General features: G+C 36.3%; 1 protein-coding gene and 1 long non-coding RNA gene across 7 annotated transcripts in view; one reads left to right on the top strand and one right to left on the bottom strand.

The window, feature by feature from the left end:
• Serca (ATPase sarcoplasmic/endoplasmic reticulum Ca2+ transporting SERCA) overlaps nt 1-15371 on the top strand; it is an 82649-nt gene that overhangs the window by 7832 nt on the left and 59446 nt on the right. The window lies entirely within an intron of this gene.
• Nucleotides 5243-7527, bottom strand: LOC143144654 (uncharacterized). The gene is made up of 2 exons (XR_012991476.1): nt 5613-7527; nt 5243-5551 (listed from the first exon to the last, which is right to left on the bottom strand). It is a non-coding gene; the product is annotated as an uncharacterized LOC143144654 (long non-coding RNA).

The following is a 15371-nucleotide window of genomic DNA, read 5'->3' as shown; positions in this document are numbered from 1 at the left end:
TATTGACGCACGCACTTTCAAAATTTACATTTTAAATTTCAACGATCAATCGTTCGTATCTGAAAATCTTGACGGTGTACTCTTGTCTGGACGATTATTCTTGAAGTGGTCTCGGGCAAATTAAAAAAAAAAAAGAAAACTAGGAAACAAACAGTTTATATTTCGGTTGTAAAAATGTTTCCAGTCCTCGATATTTTACGAGTTGAAGATTAATATTCTTGTAGTGTTTCGAAAGCTTCGTTTAATATTTCAGAGGCCCGTTTTTAAAAGTGTGCTCGTTGCGAAAATGAAATCAGAGGAACATTGATTTTTTTGGAATCTCTGGATCGAAATACTTTCTTTAAACCTTTATTGAAATAAGAGTTGTAAAGTGTGTATGTGCCAAATTTCGGTAAAATTTCTAGACAAAAGCTAGTATAAGTTTTTTCGTGTGTGTAATAGTTTCTTCTGTTGAAAAAAATTCCCTTGTTTTTTTATTTTAACCGTAAGATTGACGAAAACGGACTAAATGTTACATATGTAGAAAATGTTAACAAAACTGACAACAGATGTACGTTTCCAAAATATTTGTAAAACACATTCAAATGTTCAGAAAAAAATCGTGTGTATGTTATAAGTACTTACAACAAATTAAATATTGTTCTATTGCCTTCGGTCGTTATTCAAAATTTAAAACTTAAAACGTTCTTCTTTGGAAGAACTAACTTTTTACAAAAAGGAAGTTCTTTAAAAAAATAATTTTTTGGGCGAAATAGATTTTATAAATGTTACAACGTAAATGTAATTTAAAAACCCGTCCTAAAATTACCTTCCGAAATGTGCACAAAGGTAATTGTAGCATGAATCATTTTCACAAAGTGCACGTGAGTACGCTCATAATCGACGTGATAAGGATAAAAAGATCGATTTGATAAATACGATTATTGATAAGTTCTTCTCTGTAAAGATCTTCGCTACTGTACGTATGCGCCCTTAATATTTTTACTTATTCCCACATTTTCGTTAGTTTCTAAATACGCTTAGCAATCCAATATTGTTAATTAAGATTTTCAAATTTCGTATCTCTGAATCAAATTTCTGTTTTAAAGAACGGTTGAAAACGCTACAATAAATACCTAAACAGGCAAAAGTTTCGAACCAAAAATTTAAAGAGAAGTAACTTTATCAACCATTATTCGTCGAATCAAAATTTCACAACGAGCAAATCAAAATTGAACTATCCCTTCGAATGATACGTTTATTTTATTCGTCACCTATTGTTCGAACCAAAATCTGGGAACACTTTACTCTCCCTTCTAAATTCGTCATTTACGAATATAATTATCCAAAATATTTCCAACGCTCGTTTATCCTTCGTCAATTAAACGATAAACGCCAAACAAAAAATTTCCTTCGTGGAAGTCGGAATAAAATTCATGCAATAGGGTGTTAAAAGAGTAAACGGTGTTTGTATTATAGTATCGCGTACAGGCGTGAGGGGTGAACGTTGCATCCGCGTTGCATCCGACGCTTGCACTTTTTCCACGTTGCAGTATCACGAACGATCTGCGACCGAATTCGTCGAACAACGACTTTGACATTTTCATTACGTTTTTCTTTTTCATTTACATTCGCAATACACGGTATCCTGGCACCGTCGCGCATTCTTTTATCAATTTCACGGCTTCGAATCAATCCAAGCAGGCAATTGCACGCGGTACCGTAGGTTTATTTTCTCACAACGCTCCGGTTAGTCTGCCAAACATCCATCGAATACCACCAATTCTTGCATTCTCAAGAATCGTCGATAAATAATCGTTGCGATTTACTGGATCGCGAATAAACGATGTAATCGCTGGGAATCGGTGACTTTCGATGGAAAAACTCGATGGAAAATTGTATCCTCGACCTCTCGTCGTTTTATCTATCAACGATCGATTCGTATCGACAGATAGAATTTTCCAGCGATTTGTTTGCCATCGTCGTGTCGATGAACGTAAATCTTCGATGGCTTGTTTACCGGTTCGTGCATTGCGAGTCGGAAAGGCTTACTGCGTTATCGGTAACCGATTCGCGAGTACGGACGTAGATTGTTAGCTACGTATTTCCCCGACGAGAGTTCTGCAAGTCACAGAACCCTGTCCTTGCGGCTGTTGCGTTATCAATCGACCACGTACTTTGTGAATTTTCAACGCCACCGAATGGATGCATAAAACGTCGCTAATTGCTTTTGGCGAAACTATTGGCGACGAAACTCATTTTTGTACAGAGTGGCCGCTGAAAGACCGAAGGGTTTGAAAAAGTCGTAACTTGTTCTTTTTAAAAAAATTTTCTTTGTAAAAAAAAAAAAAAAGATTCACGATGTTAAATATATTTTCGCAAATTTAACGGACATTGAGATACTTGCAAAATAGCTTCCGTGATTTATAAAGAAATTCGTACTTTAGCTCAGCTTAGGATCAAAATTTATTGTACAACTATTTTTACTATTATTATTGTTTCATCTACGGGCAACCAGTACCATAATTTACATTAAATTAATCTCTACGAGACAGGGTGCGACTCTAAACTATTTTGCTGTTTAAAACTTTGTTGTACATTTTAAAATCGGGCCTGGTGTCCGTTGAATTATAGAATGTGAAACAATTTAGTTACCGAGAGATTGGGTTCGTTTGTTAATTAACGTTTTCGAGAGAAACGTCGTTCAAAGTTAACAAAGTATGAGAAGAATATTTAGTCTTTCAGTGGCTAACCTGTGTATTAGGTATTCTCAGAAAGAATATTAATTTATTTACGTTGAAAAGAAATCCTTCGGATCGCGGTGTTCCTCGGATCGCAATTCGCGAACTTCCAAGTACGAAACTCAAAATTTCCCGAGTGTTTCAGTTTTAAAATACTCTTCCAAGTCGACCGAGAAAACAATTGACACGTAATTAATAGTTCGGAAACTTTGAAACCGTTTGGACTACAATTCAGTATTGTTGATAATTAATAGATCACCATGGATTTCTTCAAAAATCATCGTTGCGTCCTTTAGATCCGATTTAGGTGAAACTAATTCCCGATGTTGTTTATTTTTACATATACCACGCGGCATGTTTCCGTAAAATAAATCAATAAATACAAGTAGCTCGGAAATTCACGAGTACGATTCGTTTAAATGCTCTGTCACGGAAACTCGCTACGTTGAACATTCAAAATAGTTCGGAATTCCAGAACTGCGTTAAATAATTCCTACATTAATTAAAATAAACACGAGGTTTATTTCCAACCTCGAGATCCTCAAAATTTGTTACATTTTAATCGAAAACTTAAACATTCTACGTAAGTAATATGTACGATAAACAAGAAACGAATTCCGTTGTATAAGTATTTAATTAATAACGTAACTATTAAATTGTCTCGTGGGGATAAATTGGAACTGTATATTAATCGAAACGAAACACAAACGTTTCCATTCAAAACTTAATCTAGGAAATTCCTACAAATTACGATCTTCATTCATCAGCGTGTAGATTGATAGCGTAAGTGTTTCAATCTCATGGCATCAATCATGAAATGGTTAGAGACATTGGTCAATTTCGTGGTCATGAGAATGACGCGAAATTCTTATGCATCTAATCACGTCTATGAAGACACGGTGCTAGATAAAGCCTTACCGAAGAGTTCAACTGGCAGATCTGGGGCAAAACGCACCTAGCTTCGCAAATATACGGAAACGTTTGCTTTTTTAAGGTAATGAGTTGTTTACTGAAACTTAAACACGGCCTTCGAGAACAAGCTGCATGCAGATATGCGCTGTAAAAACGTGCCAGACGCCCTTAACGGAGCAGTCCTACGATCTTTCAGATTTTCTTCTTTTTTTTTTTTAACGAAAACTACGCGACGAATTAGAACGAAACTTTCTGCACTTGTTTAATATCCTTACGAAGATGGTACACGATTGTTTTTTACATAATTTGTTTCAATAATGTACGAATTATTGGTAATATTTCGACGCTGCGTCGAAAGTGATATCGTAAATGGTGATCACGATTGAATCTCGCTCGACAACTGGAAATAAAAAACCAAATAAATTATTGTTTTTCACGAGTGTGGTCCCTATCAGAATCAATTGAAGCCAATTATTATAAAATGGCGCCTCTTTGAGGAAACATAGCTGCGATCGCTACAATTTTTTTAAGTTAGTTTTTTTTTACCGTAGAAAAACGTTTATAATATATAGAATTAATTTCGTTGCGCAAGGAAACTGGATGTTTAAAATTCACGTCGATCGGTTAGTTAATTTTATAGGATATCATCGGCGACAGTTCGGGAAACGTAATTTCAAGAGGAATGCGTTCGAAGCTTTACTTACGGCTCTTAAGTATTTAAACAAAGATTTGCGTTACTCGCGACTATTCGGCTATTCCAGGACCATAAAGAATAACTTCCTTTACCTCGAAAAACTTCCGTAATTCCAATTGTTCCTGTCCAAACAGTGCGAAACCCCAAGGTTTTCAAGTTCTAATTATACTTTGAAGTTTCCCTGGCAACGAATAATTGAATTGTACAGTGCCAAGACAAAGAGTTACATAAAATCTAAATCTGAAAAACAGCGAAGAACTCGTGCCCCTACAATGAACACCGTACATGACGCAAAACATTAACAGATCTTGGGGTAATGTTTGCGTAAATTCTAACGTACACGTATCTAGATATCTCGCGGAAGAACAAGAAAAATGTTCAAATTTGTCCCCCGCGGAATTTACATACTGAATTGTTCGATAAGTTTGGTCGTTTTTTCCATTGCAAAAAAAAAAAAAGAAAATACTATGACACTTCAACTTTGAACAACTGCAAATATACGAACGAGTCGACGGATCTACGCGAAACTTCGTACACGTTCATCGAACAGTAGTACCATCTTTCGAAAAATAAAACTTATCGAGCAATCTATTATATACGGAAAAAGAACCACTCGACGTTTATGTATGTTTACCACAGTAGCGATGAAAGTAGTCGCAACACTTCTGGACATTAAATAAAGAGGATAGAGATCGAATGGGGGCAGGTAACGAGTTGTAATCATTCATAGCACGTTAGAAGAGAGAGCTAGGAAACTCGGATGTTAGACAGGAATAGCTATGTAGATCGGTGAGATAGCTAAGCTACCTAATAGTAGCCGAGTCGTTGGTGTATACACAATAGAGTTGAGGAATTCACGAACGTGGATGAACATCCATATTAAACGAGAGAATTTTATAACTGAACGTAGACAAAGGACCGGATGAAAGGATTTTTATTATCGGTCGTTACAGTCTCCTATTTGTTTTCCTCGAGTCGCAGAAGATCACGTTGCACATCCGTCACTCGGTTAGTCGCTAATCAATGAGATCGGACGCGAGCATTCGCTTTTTACAAATTCGAAATTCTCGTGTTTCCGATTACTTAGCCGTCAGCCGCTAATTGGAATTCGTGGACCTGCACTTCCACTGACACAGTTCTTCGTTCACAGTCCACAGGTCAGTAAAGATTCGATTTCGCGTTGCACCACTTCATTATTTATCGCATTATCGTCGGTTCGCGAACTCTGAAACAACGACGAGGATTTTATCGTCATCGGTGATAGATCTTTATGAACCGGCTCGTACGATTACGCGTAGTGTGTTTCCCGGTCTTGTTTTGCCAGTCGTGAAAGCTCACGTTGTCCGATTATTGCTCCATCGGTCGCTAATTAATCCGACTTCAACTTTTGTCCTTGGCAAATCGATGTCCACGAACGATGTCCTCGTATTTCTTGATTGTTCGGTTAACGATAGTCGGTTGGCACTCGTGGATCCGCACTTTCGGTAGCAGTTGTTCGTTCGTAGTCTCCAGATCGAAAGACTTGCACGCTTTAAAAATTCCAGAGCGTGTTTGCGGTTGTTTTTAAATAGCTCGACGCACTGTTATCGCCTGCATGTTGTGCGAGGTCACGTGGCCACGCGGGTCAGCTTATGTCTCACGTGTGCCTTATTTTACGTCGAAGCACATTTTCGCAAAACATTTTGGACGAAACTCGCTCGATTTATACGCAACGATGTAAGAATATTAACGCGATAATTGTTTATTCTCACAGTTTTAAATTAGATAGAGAGGTGGGAGAACTTTTATTCAAAAATACGACGAATGAAACCAACGTGCGGCGATTTATTCGATCGGATGATTACACTTTTTATTTCTGCCGCGTTGAACATTTCATTTTACGATCCGAATTCCAATTTGTATTCAACGAGCAACGGATAGAAAGTTTGTTTCCTCGTTGATTCGTTATTCGAAACTTTTAACTGGATGACAATTTTTCTCGTCTCTGGTTACAAATTCTTAGAATTATTTAGCATTGTATTTTAATATTAAACTTGGTACTACCTCGTACCGCAGAATGGAGACTGTATCGATCGAAACCCACACTCTGCGGTTAATCTTTACAATTAATTCTTGCTCGAAATTGTGTATTGTCTTTACCTACGTTTTTGTATCTTTCCTGCGACAAGATTGCGTAAACTTTGAAATTCCTCTCCATTTAGTCCAAAATATACATCGAATCAACTAGAACTTTCTTTCAATTAGCGTATAAAATTATTAAATTCATTCTGCTCCAAGTTTACAGTGCATGTATTTTTGTCTATAGCGAACGTGCTTTATTAGCAATACAAATGAAGCAATAAAAATACCAACTGTTGGTAACAAATACGGAAACCATTGTACATAAGTGTGCATTCACCTTTAGTCTCGAACTTATGCGACATCACGCGTAGTGACATTGCATTTAATGTGCATCCTGTGCTAGGTGTCGATCGAACTGTGCAAAGAAATAGACAAACCTGACTTCAACGAGAGCGATTATGCGGTTCGTTCACGAATTAAGTGGACAATATTTCTTTTCTTATATTTTCGTTTCAACAAACGACCAATCCTTTCAACGAGAACACTACAGTATTTTTAATCCTCCTAACTTGTTTCTCTTTTTATATTTTTGTATCGTCAAACGACTAATCCTTTCAACGAGAACACTAAAGGATTTTTAATCTTCCTAACTTGTTTCTTCTTTTATATTTTTTTCCCCACCAAACGTGAATCCTTTCAACGAGATCACCATAGTATTTTTAATCTTTCCAACTTGTTTCTTCTTTTATACTTTTTTTTTCCATCAAGCGATGAATCCTTTCAACGAGAACACTAGAGTAATTTTTAATCTTCCCAACTTGTTCCTTATCCTCTTCCAAGTTCTGGTGGTTCCCCGCCGAAGTGGTTCAAGGTTTCTACACTTTGAGAAACACTGCTGCGAACGGTTTCACGTATTCGAGGGTTCCCCGCATTCGTGTGTCGCGTCGATAACGCGGTTTCCATCTTGGTCGGTTCGTACGCGAACGTACAACGGATTCGCGTTTTCCGCCAGCGCGCCACACTGGATTTCTGGCAAACATTACGTCGACGATTACGAGGTCTACAAAATAGGCGAGTGCGCGGCGAAGTATCGTCTTTCGTTTACGAAAATAAAATACGCCGAGCAACAAGTCTGCTCTTGTAACCGAGCGCACTATTTGCGCAAACTCGCGTCGCTGAACAGCCCTTTCTGATTCGTCTCTCGACCAAGAAGCGATCCGCCTCGTTAATTCAGAAACCGGACAGTCGAAACGTTCACTCCGTTCTCTGGAGGGAACATCTATGTCCCCCAACGATGAAGGATCATGCGACCGGTGATCGCGAATCCTAAAATTGGCCGCGTGCACGAGACACGGCATTATTCACAGTGTCGTTAAACTCATGGCTCGCTAGACCTGGCCCAGGTACTTAAACTCTTTTTTGTCCGGTGATCTCATATTCTCGGTGTGTCTCCGCTATTTATACCAATCTGTCCGAACACCTACGTCTCGATCGTACACGCGATCATCGGAAGCAATCGAAGTGCCGCGACTTTACGGTGAATCCTCTCAAACGTGTCGCGACTATTTTTTTTCTCCCTCGCGTAATGTCACGGAGTTATTCCCACCGATTGGAACCGATTCGATATTGTGTTCTCGACCGCTCGTTAACTAGTTACCAAAGCGAAAAAGTAAAATTTATGATAGGTTGTTCGATAAGTTTTCACGTTCGATAAAAAATTGAGTTATTGGTTTCGTCGTTTTATTTTTTTAAAGATGGTACCACCGTTACGATGAACGTGTGCGAAGTTTCGCGTAGATCCATCGACTCGTTCGTATATTTATAGCTGTTTAAAGTCGAAGTGTTGTAGTATTTTTTTTTACAACGGAAAAAACGACCAAACTTATCGAACAACTTAGCGTTGTTTCTTATTTTTCTTTTTGTTTGGAAACCTCGAAGGCCAAATAGTGATTATCGATGATTATTTGGTCCCAAACGAACGTGTTTCACTAAAGTGTTTCATTGGTGCACCGAAACAGAGATGGACTAGATTCTTATCTGAATATGAATCTCGAGTAACGAATAGAAGATACATTCAACTAGTAATAACTAGTTGAATAGAATTCATCGTATTCGTATTGAAGAAGAAAGATTATTCGAGCAACTGTTTAATCGAATAATCGTCGACCTAATTTATATACGCAGTAAATATACGTTGAAGAATATATTGGTAAACTTTCACCAAAATGCGTCAGTCAGCGCATAGTACATTTACTAGTGACTTTATACGTTTCTTAGTCATAGCGAGCATTGTAGCGGTAACTCTCAACGATAGTCCAAACAAGCATATTCGAGTATATACTGTCCACGTTTGGAGCGACGAGCCTCGGTTGTAGATTTTCTTCGATAAGTAAGAAATTAATTTATGCAAACAGATATAGAAAAATTGTTTTACAAGGGGAAAGAAGATTGTAACGATTAATATATCACGAGGTTAACTTGGAATTACAAGATACTATTACATGTAAAATGAAAAATTATAATTATGCTATGATAATAAAATAATAATCAACTGTATAGATTAAATTCTCATTTATCGAAGGGGACGTAAAGCCAAGGTTGTAACGTATAAATAATATACTCGAGAATTACTGGTCTCCCCTTCTCGCGAGCACTACCCTGAATCACTTCGTTATACGAGCCTTTCAGAAGCCAACTAATTGACTCCACTTTGTGTAAATAATATTAAAACGGTGGCTGATAACGTCAATATTCTCTAATTTTTTCAACAAGTTAACTAATTTTACTTCTATAGTTTTACTAAAATCCCTATTAGGGGACTCAGGTTGAAACCATACAAGTACATACTTTGGACACTATTTCTGTCAATTTTCATAAAAAATTTTAATGTATCATACATAGAAAATATAAGCGTTTTCGTGGTACGCTACCCAAATTTCCTAATCGCGTGATAGGATGGATATCCCTGAATCTATTGGTCGAATTTGAATAAAATTACAATTCGTAGAAACTACGTACAAATATCGCTATCGTTGCACGTGCTGCGAAATATTTGTTAAAATATTGATTTGTTTTGTAATTGCAAGCTTTTAAGGAAAAATACGTAAATTTTTCTGGAAATAGTTATCGAAGTTTTCTCAAAGATCGTTATAAACAAAAGATCCCGTATGTGCGACAATAGAGAGTATTATTGCGAAAGTTATCCACCGGTTAGGAAAAATCTGATTCGAGGAAAACGTGATTAAAGTTTAAACATAGCCATTATCATGGAAAATCTGGTATCTTCTTTAAAATGATGAATTTCGTTTTAATATTTTATAACAGTAGTCTTGAAATGTTGAATATAAAATAAATAGAACAGAAGGAAATACCAATTTTGTCGAAATAAAAGAGGCGATGTTCCCCTTTAAACGTGCTACATTCGCTAGTGAGTATCCGCATTCACTGCAGTTCACTCTTCAACCGTAACCAAAGATCGGTAAAATTTTTATCTAAATACAAATTTCGAATAACGAATAAAAGCTGAATAATTTTTTATTCAGAATTCGAATTAGAATTATAACCAATATCGAAGATTCAAAAGAAGGGAATTTAGTAATTTCGTACGACAATTAAAAGAAATGAGGAAAGATGTCACTATTTTCACAATCTTATCAAAGAAAACGCACAAAAACAAAGTACACCGCTTCGAGAAGCAATTCGTTTGAAAAATTAACCTTATGTTTGTACAATAGAAATTCCAACACGACGGAAAATAATACTAATAATTTCCATCCAAGAAGATGTAAAATTTGTATCCGAGTAAAAGTTTCGGACGAATAAAAAATAAATAACTTATCATCTACAGCTCTATAAATAAAAAACAGTATTATAAATTACAAACTGAAATATTTCACAATGATCGAACAAATCGATACACCTTTCCCTCCATTTTCAATTCGAATCGCATTTTATCCATTTCCGACTCTACGTAATTAATTGACATCCATTCGAGATAATCGAATACGTTATCTCCAGCCGATATAAGAGCGATGAAATTTCACGCGTCTCTCTGTGGTAGCGTCGCAGCTTGTTCGCGAGCCGGTGACAGTTTCGCAGAACTCGGTGTAACGGGCACGCGCGCGTGCGACCTACATCGATCACCGCGCAAACTCGATAAACAGTATCGACGACCGGGGTTAATACATCGCTCGAGGAACATTATCGGCCATTCCTGTTCGATTTGTTTTCCGCTCGTTTAATTATCCCCCCGGTTACGGTCTTCATCGACCGATAAACGAGCAACTCTAATCGGAAGCTCTCTCGTTATCGAGAGAGTACCGCGACGCGACAAACTCGCGTTCTACTCGCGACACGCGCACGAACGGTATAAGATGTTCGCGCGCCGCGTTCGTTCAAGACCGTTCGATGGCGTTCGCGCGTTCGTGCGTTCGTTTATTCGTTCCAAAAATATTCGGCGGCCGTCGACACGCAGATCGCGCGTAAACTGCGTTTCTTCGCCGCATTTGGAGTCGATTTTTTCGCTCCCATTGAAAGCCCGCCAACATCGCGCCGGTAAATCCACGAAAATACGAGGCAAACAATCCGAGCGGTCCTTTTTTTTTTTCGAGGACAGCGCGAGCCGGAGTTTGAGAGGAATATCTAGTGCCTCGAAATAAGACACCCGCGAGTGTGTTTGCTTTGTTTGAAGTTAAACCGACCCGTGTTGCGAAACGGTCCATTTTCAGGCTTGAAATATACGTGAACAGTGTTGTCGAATATGAATACTCCGTTTTGAAGTAGGTTGGATTTTTTTCACAACGAATCTGCCCACGCTTGCACGGAAATCGATGCAAACACAATATTCAACTTGTAATTCATTGCTCGGGATAACAAAAGCGTAACTTTTTGTATCTTCTCTCTGTAGAATTATACGCGAGGAGAAAGAACATGTGCCGGATGGATGAATTGTTATGTTGATTTTTTTCAATTATAACTAGCCGATGCAAAACACTTCTTATAAATATATATTTTTATATCGGTTACGTAATGCTCCAACTGTGAGTTATGTTTTCTAACATCGAATATGTATCTTGTATAAAATTAACGAATACACGGTTGCGTGTAATTATCTATTTACATTCTATTGCACTGTGTACAGTGATATTTATATTTCGTTTACGAAGAATGAAATTTTTGTTTCAAATTGAGACAACTTATTTCGTTTTAAATCATTTACAATACCTTTTAATGTTCTTATAAGTGAGTCGATAATAGTTTAGATTTTAAAGGAATATCCAATTCTACTTATTTTGTTAGTGGAGTAAATTTATTCGCGGTTGGCAAAAACGTTTAATTAACCGATGTTTATGAAAATGAACGGATAGTAAATTTGCATGCGCTTGAAACCAGTGTAACAAGCGTATTATCATTTATCAATATTTCTTGATCGAATTCATTTTTAGCATTTTAGAGAGAAAAAGAACTTACGTCGCTGTTAATTAAAAGTTATGTACTTTGTCGTTAATAGTTCGAGCAGAAAATCGTAGTTTGCGTGAATTTCGATTTTATGTCAAATAGAATGATGTTGCGACACAATTAAGTGAGTCATTATTTTGTCGCAACTTAAAGAAACTACGAGAATCGTTTTTAACAAAAGTAATGATAAAGACATGACATTGTGTTGTTTTGCTGATCGTTTGTTTGTAAGCACAAAAGATAGTATTATAAAAATTGTAACGATATGGAGGAGAACTTGATAATTCGTTCTTCGTAATTAAATGCTCGGTAATTCATAGAACTTAAACTAAGTAAAAACTAAACTGCACAAATCATTATCCTGTTACGATTCGACACACCTGTGTGAATCATTCTTAACGATACCATCGTATATTACGTCGGTTCTAAAAGCGTGAAATTATTAAATTCTACTGCTCCGGTTGTCCACAACACTGTCCATTAATTAAGATATAAAACACAATACCGTGTGAAATTTAATTTCTCGTCGAACCGAACATTTCTACCGATCCTTGTACGAGTCATTGTTCTTCCACAGTTGGACAAACTCCTGTCTGGATAACAATTTCTAGTAATAAATTAAAAAACTTTCGATAGGTTTTCTGTTCCACAAACGTCACAATTTAATTTAATATGGTGCAATTATATTTTACCTTAAACGAACAAAATCTTATTTCGATAACTGTTCGATACAATAAACGTTGAAAGTAAATCGCTATATCGCGTTTCAATTCGTCGTTTTTTATTATTCAAATAAATTTTTATCTATTTTCGGACGAAATCGCTTGAATTGTTCATCATCGAATAACAAAAAAAAAACATGGTTCCAAGTTATCCAGAATTCATCGGAAATCGGTAGGCAACAAAATCGCTATTCTTCAACGTTTTTCGAATTTATTCACTGTGATTCGAGTTGATTACTGGTCGACCAATAGAACGCGGCAGTATGTGTTCTGGAGATAGCATTTTATTGTTCATGGGAGCGCCGTCTCGCTGTTAATGGGTCGTTTTAGTTTCTACGTCTACGGAGAATTCTATTTACAGTCACAATCGGTTAAATCGTAAAATTCGAAATTCGTTTATTTCATATCTAAATATATATATGAACGAACGAAACCGCAGACGTAATTGAATCGCGTTATTTTATTTTCCGTTCTCGCACGCGCGTATACGTATATTTATCAGATAAGAAAATTATGCTTTAAATAGGACAGAGCCACCTTTGCATTCGGTAGCCGTGTAGAGTACGTTATAAATATTAATTAACAACTTTTCTCGCGCGGAAAAATTTATCGTAACGTACTGATATCTCGTTCGCGATTCAAAAGATTCGCCGTGCTACACGGAGTACGGCTATCATTTTATCCGTTTCGTTTCATTTTTCACAAGCGTGTGAAACTACATCTCGTAAACGTTTGTCGTGGAAAAACGACGGAATTTCCATGCGTTATTGTTCGTTGAATATTCGTTCGTACCGTAGTTAAGAAACGTCCAAAAAAGTTAAAAGCAGTCTGTATACGATTCGAAGTGGCAACAAATACTTCTCTTTTCCCTATCGGTACGAGCGACCACGAAACTGAAACAGTAGATAAATAAACATAGGAAGATAATCGCGATTGCAACATGTAAGCTAGAATTCCGTGTATTGGGTAACTCGAATGGTTTTCAATTGTACGTCGAAATTATCGACATTGATGTTTCTTAGAGTATCGATCGGTGCATTAAAACAACGAGGTCAATTTTTCTTTATCAAGCTTTTATCTCTACTATGACACGAATTATCAACAGAGTTGCAAAATAGTAATCGTAGTCGTGTAAACTGTGTGTTTCTTATTCGTGTGTGTGTGTATGTGTGTGTGAATTTCAAATGTTAAGAATCAAATTTTACGAATTACTTAAAATCATGCTGTTAACGATGGGTCTCTTCAAAGACTTGCGAACAACTACATTTTCCTCGAAGCTATTATTATTTGTATTTCTCTTCGAGTATACTGGAACAAATTTTTATTTTCTTTTTTTTTTTTTTAAGAAGTCTGAGATGTATTGGATTCACGAAGACTATAGTGCGTTGACATTTCGCTATACTGAAACGTGAGAAAAAGAATTACCCTTTCATTGAACTCAGCTTTTCCTTTGTCTATGAAAGTGCTCAAGGAAATACCATCTGCTAGGTTGTTCGATAAGTTTTGTCGTTTTTTTCCATTGTAAAAAAAATATTACGACACTTCAACTTTGTACAACTGTAAATATACGACAAAACTTATTGAGCAATCTATTATTTAGAAAAGCGTTAAAATATTTCGGGGACGCATTCGAAAGAATCTATTGTTTCTTTCGCAGACTATTACTTCCTAGAATGTGGAACATCGTTACGAGTTATTTTCAAATTGTTACAGCTAAATTATGGTATCTTTATCGAAGAACTTTGCGAGAATATTCGCAGTCGTTGATTTCGCGAAGGATTGTGCAAATACTGGTTTTAAATATAGTTCTAAATGTTTTTACGTAAATCGATTTCTCTTGGAACTGTCTCGACAACAATAATTCGGAAACTATTGTTTCCTTGGCTACAGTTGATATTCCGAAAGTATTGAAATTTCAACTAGTGTCACTTGTGTCTTGTTCTTCGTAGAAAATTGTTATTGCGCTCGTATTTAATAATGTTGACGTCTTACGTAATCAATTTTAAATACCAAACAACTCGAAGCAACTACGAGCAGTATAAAAATATACCGCTGATAAATACAGCGTTTGAACATGGTTTCCAAGATCGAAAAAAAAAACAATATTTATGTTTTGTATTTCTTTGTCGACCAGGAACACGATCTGAAGTAAAGCAATGGAAAAATATGTTTCGATCGAATAATTTCAATTGAAATGTTTTATTTCGAATACTGTGACCAATCGACGAGGAAATACAAAATATCAAACTAAATCTAATATTCAAACTATTTAAAAGAAAAAATAAGAAACATTTTCGATTTACTATATTGTCTTAAAGAAGCGAGAAATATTTACATAAATATATGTACGTGCAACAGTCAATTCCTATTGGAATGTAAACCAAGATTAGAGCTCAACTTTGCTCACCGATCAACTTAATTTTAGAGTCTGATATTTCTCCTTTCAAAAATTTATTTTTCATGTCTTGTATAGTAATGGACGAGTACACCTAATAATTCTGATCTTAGTTTATACATACTTCACATTGGATCTATTTCTACGTGTTTGTGTATATTCTTTGTTTTAAACAGTCACTCCAATTACAAGTGTTGAAACGCAACCGTACATCTGTTTATGATTTCTTCATATCGATTATCTACACTTTTCTAATTTCTACTTTTACGATTATACTCGTCGATTGTACCTCAATGAGCGTTAGTTTTAGTACTCTCGTTCATTGAAATACTTTTCCTTGGACAAGCTACACTTTCCAAAAACACCATTTATATACGAATCGATCAATAATCGACCGTGCCCGAGTTAAC

This window comes from Ptiloglossa arizonensis, chromosome 3 (assembly GCF_051014685.1).
Source record: "Ptiloglossa arizonensis isolate GNS036 chromosome 3, iyPtiAriz1_principal, whole genome shotgun sequence".
Taxonomy (NCBI): domain Eukaryota; kingdom Metazoa; phylum Arthropoda; class Insecta; order Hymenoptera; family Colletidae; genus Ptiloglossa; species Ptiloglossa arizonensis.
Note: the sequence above shows the minus strand (reverse complement) of the source record. Positions and strands in the feature narration are given on the sequence as shown.